The sequence below is a fragment of the Rutidosis leptorrhynchoides genome, chromosome 4 (assembly GCF_046630445.1).
Source record: "Rutidosis leptorrhynchoides isolate AG116_Rl617_1_P2 chromosome 4, CSIRO_AGI_Rlap_v1, whole genome shotgun sequence".
Taxonomy (NCBI): Eukaryota; Viridiplantae; Streptophyta; class Magnoliopsida; order Asterales; family Asteraceae; genus Rutidosis; species Rutidosis leptorrhynchoides.
Window position 1 is genome coordinate 41,640,259 of NC_092336.1, and position 11,586 is coordinate 41,651,844.

Below are 11,586 nucleotides of genomic sequence, written 5' to 3' on the forward strand. Positions count from 1 at the left end.
TCCGGTAATCCTTTCACAAACGCGTCGATCTTCTCTTCCTCATCTTCGAATGCTCCCGGACACAATAGGCACAATTCTGTGAATCGTCTTTCGTACGTGGTAATATCAAATCCTTGGGTTCGTAACCCTCTAAGTTCTGTCTTTAGCTTATTGACCTCGGTTCTGGGACGGTACTTCTCGTTCATCAAGTGCTTGAATGCTGACCACGGTAGTGCGTACGCATCGTCTTGTCCCACTTGCTCTAGATAGGTATTCCACCATGTTAACGCAGAACCTGTGAAGGTATGCGTAGCGTACTTCACTTTGTCCTCTTCAGTACACTTACTTATGGCAAACACCGATTCAACCTTCTCGGTCCACCGTTTCAATCCGATCGGTCCTTCGGTTCCATCAAATTCCAAAGGTTTGCAGGCAGTGAATTCTTTGTAGGTGCATCCTACACGATTTCCTGTACTGCTAGATCCAAGGTTATTGTTGGTATGTAGCGCAGCCTGTACTGCAGCTATGTTTGAAGCTAGAAAAGTACGGAATTCTTCTTCATTCATATTCACGGTGTGTCGAGTAGTCGGTGCCATTTTCTTCAAAATAGTTAAATGGAACAAGTTAATCATACAGAATATTAAGAGTAGTTAATAGTATTTCGTAGCATAATATGAACTCATTTATAAAAGCTTTTTCTTCATATTAGCGTTTTATAAGTTTAAATTCGGGTAGTACCTACCCGTTAAGTTCATACTTAGTAGCTAATATACAATTCAACTACTACAATTCTATATGAAAAACTGATTATAATAATATTTCGCGTTCAAACTTTTATACAATATTTTACAAACTTACAATACCGCTTATTTTACATAAAGCATGAAATATAGCACACAATAACTTTGATACAAGATAGTTGTGAAGATAATTCTAGCTAGTACACAAGTCGTTCAGCAAAGGCAATAAAGACACGTAATTCATACGTCCAGAAACAAGTCATGCATTCTGGTTTTACTAGGACTACTTCCCATCCTTGGTCTTGTGCAACATAACCGTTATGGCCGTTGATAAGACAGCGTGTTGTAACGTCATCAAAGGGATGAGGGTTACGTAATGTCCAACAGTCCCGTAATAATCTAAAAACCTCATTTCTTACCCCAATTACCGACTCCGTCACTTGTGGAAACGTTTTGTTTAATAGTTGTAGCCCGATGTTCTTGTTCTCACTTTGGTGAGAAGCGAACATTACTAATCTGTAAGCATAACATGCTTCTTTATGTTGCATGTTAGCCGCTTTTTCTAAATCACGAAGTCCAATATTCGGATATATTGAGTCAAAATAATTTCTTAACCCGTTGCGTAAAATAGCATTTGGGTTCCCCGCAATATATGCGTCAAAGTAAACACATCGTAACTTATGGGTTTCCCAATGTGATATCCCCCATCTTTCAAACGAAAGTCTCTTATAAACCAAGACATTCTTGGAACGTTCTTCGAATGTCTTACAAACTGATCTCGCCTTAAATAGTTGTGCCGAAGAATTCTGGCCTACTCTAGACAAGATTTCATCAATCATGTCTCCGGGTAGGTCTCTTAAAATATTGGGTTGTCTATCCATTTTGTGTTTTTAAACTGTAAAATAGACAAGAGTTAGATTCATAAAAAAATACTTATTAATACAAGCAATTTTTACATATATCATAAAGCATAAGAACACTATATTACATATATTACACCACACGAATACAACTATCTTATTCCGACTCGCTTGTTTCTTCTTCTTCGGTTTTGGTTCGTTTTGCCAAGTTTCTAGGGATATATGATGTTCCCCTAATACGAGCCGTAATTTTCCACATTGGTTTAGAAAAACCTGGTGGTTTAGAGGTTCCCGGGTCATTGTTACAACTTAAGGACTTCGGGGGTTGACGATACATATAAGGTTCATCGGGGTTGGAATTAAATTTCTCTATTTTTATGCCCTTTCCCTTATTATTTTCTTTTGCCTTTTTAAATTCAGTTGGGGTAATTTCTATAACATCATCGGAATTCTCGTCGGAATCCGATTCATCGGAGAATTGGTAATCCTCCCAATATTTTGCTTCCTTGGCGGAAACACCATTGACCATAATTAACTTTGGTCGGTTGGTTGAGGATTTTCTTTTACTTAACCGTTTTATTATTTCCCCCACCGGTTCTATTTCTTCATCCGGTTCCGATTCTTCTTCCGGTTCCGATTCTTCTTCCGGTTCCGACTCTTCTTCCGGTTCCTCTTTGGGAACTTGTGAATCAGTCCACAAATCATTCCAATTTACATTTGACTCTTCATTATTATTAGGTGAGTCAATGGGACTTGTTCTAGAGGTAGACATCTATCACATAATATCAAACACGTTAAGAGATTAATATATCACATAATATTCATATGTTAAAAATATATAGTTTCCAACAAAAATGTTAAGCAATCATTTTTAAAGAAAACACGGTCGAAGTCCAGACTCACTAATGCATCCTAACAAACTCGATAAGACACACTAATGCAAATTTTCTAGTTCTCTAAGACCAACGCTCGGATACCAACTGAAATGTCCCGTTCTTATTGATTAAAAACGTTCCATATTAATTGATTTCGTTGCGAGGTTTTGACCTCTATATGAGACGTTTTTCAAAGACTGCATTCATTTTTAAAACAAACCATAACCTTTATTTCATAAATAAAGGTTTAAAAAGCTTTACATAGATTATCAAATAATGATAATCTAAAATATCCTGTTTACACACGACCATTACATAATAGTTTACAATACAAATATGTTATATCGAAATCAGTTTCTTGAATGCAGTTTTTACACAATATCATACAAACATGGACTCCAAATCTTGTCCTTATTTTAGTATGCAACAGCGGAAGCTCTTAATATTCACCTGAGAATAAACATGCTTTAAACGTCAACAAAAATGTTGGTGAGTTATAGGTTTAACCTATATATATCAAATCGTAACAATAGACCACAAGATTTCATATTTCAATACACATCCCATACATAGAGATAAAAATCATTCATATGGTGAACACCTGGTAACCGACAATAACAAGATGCATATATAAGAATATCCCCATCATTCCGGGACACCCTTCGGATATGATATAAATTTCGAAGTACTAAAGCATCCGGTACTTTGGATGGGGTTTGTTAGGCCCAATAGATCTATCTTTAGGATTCGCGTCAATTAGGGTGTCTGTTCCCTAATTCTTAGATTACCAGACTTAATAAAAAGGGGCATATTCGATTTTGATAATTCAACCATAGAATGTAGTTTCACGTACTTGTGTCTATTTTGTAAATCATTTATAAAACCTGCATGTATTCTCATCCCAAAAATATTAGATTTTAAAAGTGGGACTATAACTCACTTTCACAGATTTTTACTTCGTCGGGAAGTAAGACTTGGCCACTGTTGATTCACGAACCTATAACAATATATACATATATATTAAAGTATGTTCAAAATATATTTACAACACTTTTAATATATTTTGATGTTTTAAGTTTATTAAGTCAGCTGTCCTCGTTAGTAACCTATAACTAGTTGTCCACAGTTAGATGTACAGAAATAAATCGATAAATATTATCTTGAATCAATCCACGACCCAGTGTATACGTATCTCAGTATTGATCACAACTCAAACTATATATATTTTGGAATCAACCTCAACCCTGTATAGCTAACTCCAACATTCACATATAGAGTGTCTATGGTTGTTCCGAAATATATATAGATGTGTCGACATGATAGGTCGAAACATTGTATACGTGTCTATGGTATCTCAAGATTACATAATATACAATACAAGTTGATTAAGTTATGGTTGGAATAGATTTGTTACCAATTTTCACGTAGCTAAAATGAGAAAAATTATCCAATCTTGTTTTACCCATAACTTCTTCATTTTAAATCCGTTTTGAGTGAATCAAATTGCTATGGTTTCATATTGAACTCTATTTTATGAATCTAAACAGAAAAGTATAGGTTTATAGTCGGAAAAATAAGTTACAAGTCGTTTTTGTAAAGGTAGTCATTTCAGTCGAAAGAACGACGTCTAGATGACCATTTTAGAAAACATACTTCCACTTTGAGTTTAACCATAATTTTTGGATATAGTTTCATGTTCATAATAAAAATCATTTTCTAAGAATAACAACTTTAAAATCAAAGTTTATCATAGTTTTTAATTAACTAACCCAAAACAGCCCGCGGTGTTACTACGACGGCGTAAATCCGGTTTTACGGTGTTTTTCGTGTTTCCAGGTTTTAAATCATTAAGTTAGCATATCATATAGATATAGAACATGTGTTTAGTTGATTTTAAAAGTCAAGTTAGAAGGATTAACTTTTGTTTGCGAACAAGTTTAGAATTAACTAAACTATGTTCTAGTGATTACAAGTTTAAACCTTCGAATAAGATAGCTTTATATGTATGAATCGAATGATGTTATGAACATCATTACTACCTTAATTTCCTTGGATAAACCTACTGGAAAAGAGAAAAATGGATCTAGCTTCAATGGATCCTTGGATGGCTCGAAGTTCTTGAAGCAGAATCATGACACGAAAACAAGTTCAAGTAAGATCATCACTTGAAATAAGATTGTTATAGTTATAGAAATTGAACCAAAGTTTGAATATGATTATTACCTTGTATTAGAATGATAACCTACTGTAAGAAACAAAGATTTCTTGAGGTTGGATGATCACCTTACAAGATTGGAAGTGAGCTAGCAAACTTGAAAGTATTCTTGATTTTATGAAACTAGAACTTTTGTAATTTATGAAGAACACTTAGAACTTGAAGATAGAACTTGAGAGAGATCAATTAGATGAAGAAAATTGAAGAATGAAAGTGTTTGTAGGTGTTTTTGGTCGTTGGTGTATGGATTAGATATAAAGGATATGTAATTTTGTTTTCATGTAAATAAGTCATGAATGATTACTCATATTTTTGTAATTTTATGAGATATTTCATGCTAGTTGCCAAATGATGGTTCCCACATGTGTTAGGTGACTCACATGGGCTGCTAAGAGCTGATCATTGGAGTGTATATACCAATAGTACATACATCTAAAAGCTGTGTATTGTACGAGTACGAATACGGGTGCATACGAGTAGAATTGTTGATGAAACTGAACGAGGATGTAATTGTAAGCATTTTTGTTAAGTAGAAGTATTTTGATAAGTGTATTGAAGTCTTTCAAAAGTGTATAAATACATATTAAAACACTACATGTATATACATTTTAACTGAGTCGTTAAGTCATCGTTAGTCGTTACATGTAAGTGTTGTTTTGAAACCTTTAGGTTAACGATCTTGTTAAATGTTGTTAACCCAATGTTTATAATATCAAATGAGATTTTAAATTATTATATTATCATGATATTATCATGTATGAATATCTCTTAATATGATATATATACATTAAATGTCTTTACAACGATAATCGTTACATATATGTCTCGTTTAAAAATCATTAAGTTAGTAGTCTTGTTTTTACATATGTAGTTCATTGTTAATATACTTAATGATATGTTTACTTATCATAGTATCATGTTAACTATATATATATCCATATATATGTCATCATATAGTTTTTACAAGTTTTAACGTTCGTGAATCACGGGTCAACTTGGGTGGTCAATTGTCTATATGAAACATATTTCAATTAATCAAGTCTTAACACGTTTGATTGCTTAACATGTTGGAAACATTTAATCATGTAAATATCAATCTCAATTAATATATATAAACATGGAAAAGTTCGGGTCACTACAGAACCTGTGACCTCTCGATTAAATACAACCACTACTAACCATCGAACCATCAGTTTGTTTTGGTTAAAACTCGCGTGATTATTTACTTAACATATACGAACCATTTTAACATCATCTAACTTCTTAATCATTATTATCATCATACGCCATCATCTACATCATCATCATCATCATCTCTTCGCATCATTTATTATCATCATCATCATCAGTAGCAACATCTACATATCATTCGCGTATATCAATATCTATTTTATGTAAGCGTCATCATCATTATCTTAAACATAATACCATCATCATTTATATCATTGTTATCGATTAGTGATAGTAAAGTGAAGATATATGCAATCTCTAACTCGCTAACAGCCCAGAAGTAAAATCAGCCCAACAACAGTTTCCTTAAGTCCCACTTTCATAAGCCCAATAAATTTCAATCCATATATAATTAAATGTAGCCCGAATCTTAGCAATCTATTATGTCTTTGGCCTATTACACTAAATTATAACCGGACACAGGCAAAAGCAGGCTATTATTACGGCTATAATACCATCATCATCGTTTTAACTCACCTCTTAACAGCCATGACAGTAATTGAAGATCATACAACAACAAATTAGTACTATTAATCTTAAATTACGCGGATCGCGTGGAACGTATATGAAACGGGTATTGTTTATTGTAAATTTCGCGAAACGTGTAGTAATTATGCCAAATACGCGAAGCACCTATTGTTCTTCTTCATTGCCATTGTTTACTGTTGTAGGTGATGGTGGCCGTTTATTGGTTTGTGGTTCTATTCGAACGAAAAGAAAACAATAAGCTGTAGCATGTAACGAGGATAGTGGTGATCGCTAACAACTGCGATGGTGATTATGAGTAGGTTTAGGAGAGAGAGAGAGGAGAGGTGACGGATCAAATGGTTTTAGGGTGGCGATGGGTGATGATTTAAAGTGGTATTTCGGTGGTGGTGTAGTTGCAAACGGTGATCGGATAGAGATGGTGGTGGTGACTCTCGGTGGTGATGTTCAAGAGAGAGATGTTGATGGTGGTTTTGAGATGACTCACGATGGTTTGAGTGGGTTTGAACTAGGTGAAGGATGATGGTGATATAATGGAGGTTTGGTGGTGGTTTACGGTGGTTAGGGTGGTTGTGGGTGGTTGTGGGTGGCGACTGTAAGACGGTGATGAAGGTTCACGGATAGAATCAGAAATGAAACTTGGTGGTGGAATGATGGTGTCACGAAGAAGAAAAGAGAGAGAGTGATGGTTGAAGGTGGTGTTGAATGGTGGCCATGAGGTGGTCTCCGGTGATGGTTGTCGGGTGTTTAGAGGTGATAGACGGCGAGTCTTAGTGATGGTGGATCACGGTGGGAGGTGGTGTGTGATTCTTCCTCATCTCTCGATATATATAGAGATATATATACTATATAATACATACCATAATATATATATAAATATTAATATTAATATTAATATTAATATAATAACAATAATTCAAATCTTCAACTTGCAGATGAGAATGAAAATTAAAGACAGTACACAATTAATTTAACCAATTAGTGGAAAGCATCTAACGTGGATATACAGTAAATTTCTACTTTACTTATTAATTAATCAATTAAGAAAAGAAAAAAAAACGTGTAATATGTTATAATATGTTAGCTGCCATTTACTATTCCTTTCACGTACTGGATTTTGTGATCCGTTGTTAAATCAGTGACGGATAAAAGTCCACCGAAAAATCCCAAATTTTTAAATTAACTATATTTATTTATTTTGGTCATTATGGTATAAAATTCGATCATTAACTATTAAATAAAAATTATATCACTGTTCGCGCTCGTTTCCAGATAAAATATGAAAAGTGTTAAAATTTAATAATTAGATCCTAAATAAATTTTTAGTAAGCCTAAAATTTATAGAATTCATTTTCGTATCACAGTTTATTTTAAAATAAAATCAGTTTGAATTTAGCTTGCTTAATATCAATCGGAACATCAATGGGTATTACTATTATTTAATATTTATTTTTAATATACTTTATTTGTATATAGATATGTTTTAAATAATAATTATTATTTTTACATAATTAATTTTTAACAATTACATCATAAATTATGTTTCAAATCATATATATATATATATATATATATATATATATATATATATATATATATATATATATATATATATATATATATATATATATATATATATATATATATATATATATATATATATATATATACATACATACATACATATTTACAAATAGTTGTTCGTGAATCGTCGGTAATAGTCAAAGGGTAATTTGAATATATAAACATAGTTTCCAAAATTTGCGAGACTCAACATTACAGACTTTGCTTATCGTGTCGAAATCATATAGAGATTAAGTTTAAATTTGGTCAAAAATTTCCGGGTCGTCACAGTACCTATCCGTTAAAGAAATTTCGTCCCAAAATTTGATCGAGATCATCATGGCTAACAATAAGAATGTTTTTCTGACGAATATGAGCTGATAAATAGAGTTTTATTATCATTGAGTAATATGGATGAAACAATTCATTTATGTGAAGAGTACGAGTGAAGCTATCACAAAAGAGTAAAATGAGTAAATGTAGGTTCGTTTTAACCGGTGACGTAGTCACGGTTGATTTCCGGAATTTAAGGAATTTAAAGAAATCTGGGAAATTTATAAGATCTGATTCTTCGGGATTTAAGGAAATTAAGATCTCTCTAATTAAATGCGAAAATCTACCTTGATTTCTTTATCAGATATTTCACTTACAAATTAACTTCTTCAGTTCCATTACCTTTACCACTTCTATACTCAATTTCCAAATCCAAAATCCAAAAGATTGTGAAAATGCTTAATCCCGTTCTGATCCTTGTCCTTATCTTGACTATCGCAACAATCATTTTCCTTTTCCAACTTCCACCAGAGGAATCTGTTTACTTCTACTTAGCCCTTGGGGTTATAGTGTTTTTAATTCTCCCGTGTCTTTATGTTGCGATAAACATTGATATACACGGTTTGTAATTTATGTGTTGTTATCGGACTTTATATTATCCCTTATATTTCGATGTCCCTGCTTCTGTCTCCTATAATCATTATCATTCGTAGTTAATGTTCTCTCTTATTTGCTGCGATTTATACCCCCATCTATACTTCGAAGCTTTATGCTCTGTTTTCTCTTCTATACTTTAAGCACATCAAGTAATGGTCCAGAATTTGTAGATATGAATATCGGGATGAACATAGCTGATGTTCTAAGAGAGAAATTGTAATAGCACAATCTTGATTGGTTAAATTACCAGACATCACGAAAAAGATCGAACTATCAAGAAATTATGTTCATGATATGGTTATAGATTAGATAGAATGTAAGAGTTGTGTAACATGACACATGATGACGTTATGGTCTGTGAATCATCATGTTTCATTAGAAACTCAGCATGACTTACTGTAATATAATCACGTTGATCAAGTGTCATTATATTATACTAACTCATGCTTCAGTTTCCAACACTACTCCAGAATTCATTCATAGTTTATACTTAGATTCTACAGAAATTTCCAATATAATGTATTACAGATAGCACGAAGAGGTATATAATTTCGGAAGAGAATATTTACGAAAATAACCTCAGAAATATCGAAGATATTTTTGATAATATTTTGGAATTTCTAAGTTCGAAAGTTGATAAGGAAAAATTTTCCGCAAGATTTTAACATGACTTTGGAGCAGGATATTCTCTAAATATTTCATCGGATCCATAATTACCTGGATTCTTTGAATATAGGGTTTGGTCCTTGTATTTGTCCTTGGTCTCCTTCATGGTTAGCTCAATCTGTTTTTCAGTACCAAATTTTCTATCGAACGTTCCTAACACTCCTTTCTTTATCATCAAACTTTTGACCGTTTAGACCATCTACAATTTTTCTGTTTCCTCTGCATTTAATGCTACAATATCTGAATCATCGGTTATCAATCCGAGATGGTTTCAGGAGAATTGTGTGTTTAGATGATTAAACGCTGATGGTAATATGGTGAAATATAAAAGGTTTCCCGGTATCGAAGGCGAAAAGACAATGTATGTATCAAGGTTATAATAAGGTCGGTCCAACTGAAAAGTTGAAGTTGACTTGCTGGAGCTGTGACAAAATTTGCTACTTTGAAAGGAATTACCAAGTTATTTTGGGTAATAATAACACTAAAAGAATTAGCACAGATACGTGTTAAACGTTTACTCAGGTTCCGAGAGTTTTCAAGTGCATAACTATATGCATCAATCTCTTCTTATGTAGATAAAGTGCGGTTGGTTCATCCTCTCGATTGAGGTGTTTTCAAGAATTACGAAAGGTTTGAACGTAGATTATAATCATCAAGATACAAACGAAGTTTAGGATGAAATCAAGTGGCAAATTTGAAGAATTGTTTAGTTTCATATGTTATAATCAATATTTTAATTCATTTTAATTATCCAATGATGGTAGTCCTCAGTTGATAGTCCACAGTTAGCAATATATAATATTTGAATTAATTAATACGTGTCGTGACCCGTGTACATGTCTCAGACTCGATCACAACTCAAAGTATATATATTATTGTAGAATCAACCTCAACCCTGTATAGCTAACTCCAGCATTACTGCATATAGAGTGTCTATGGTTATTCCAAATAATATATATAGATGCATCGATATGATATGTCAAAATCTTGTATACGTGTCCCGATATTTAAATGCATAAATAACAGTATTTAAATGACGATAAATAAAGTGCGTAAAATAAATAACAGAATTTAAATGACGATAAATAAAATTGCGAGAATTAAAATTGTGATAAATAAATTGCGATAAATAAAAGGTAATACGAAATTAACAGTTAGCTAGGAACAGTTAGCTATGATTTTGTTAGCGTGGATTTTAACAAAATTTCTCATATTTAATTCGTTTGTTTCTAACAAATTTTATTTTTGTCAAATGTTTTCTTCATTATGCCACTTGTTGGATTCTGATAGGTCAAAATCCAATATGAAATTGAATAAAAATGGTTATTCTGCGGTGAACGGATATGTATCTCGGTGGTTGTGAGTAGGATAGTAAATGACTGTTGAATCAGATTTGAAAGAATGTACAGTGTAACTTATTAATGTGGAATCTAAATATTTCTCGGGTATTACCTACCCGTAAAAATATTTTCACCATTAACAGTTTGTACGAAAGAATTTTTAATTACAATCTTTATGAAAACATATGTTCATATATATTTTCTTCAGATGTAATCACGGAATTAATGAGTCAATATAATATCAGACTCAATTGATTTACCGTTAGAACAAGAATATATAATCTCTAAACATTAGAGATTACATAATCGTCATGTCGAACGAAAATAAATGATGTAGACGTCATGTAGAACGATGATTATATTCGAGGTACAAAATGAGATGTTGAGGTGTGGGATTCGGATGTTGAAACTTGGGTTGTTGGTGGTACTGTTGGTGTCGGTGATGTTGTTGAAGCTGATACATTTTGCACCATGTTTTACAACTTGATTACTCGAGCGCGAAGTTCGTTGACTTCTTCCATTATTCTGGGATGATTGTCGGTCAGAATGAGTGGATGAATAAGGTTTAGAATTTTAGATAAAATATAATCGTGGCGAGATATTCGGGAAATGAGGGTGAAAATGGTGTTTCAAATAGGTTCGCCGGTAAGTGCTTCAGGTTCTTCGCCAAGAGGGAAATTTGGTTGGTGGAAAGGATCGCCT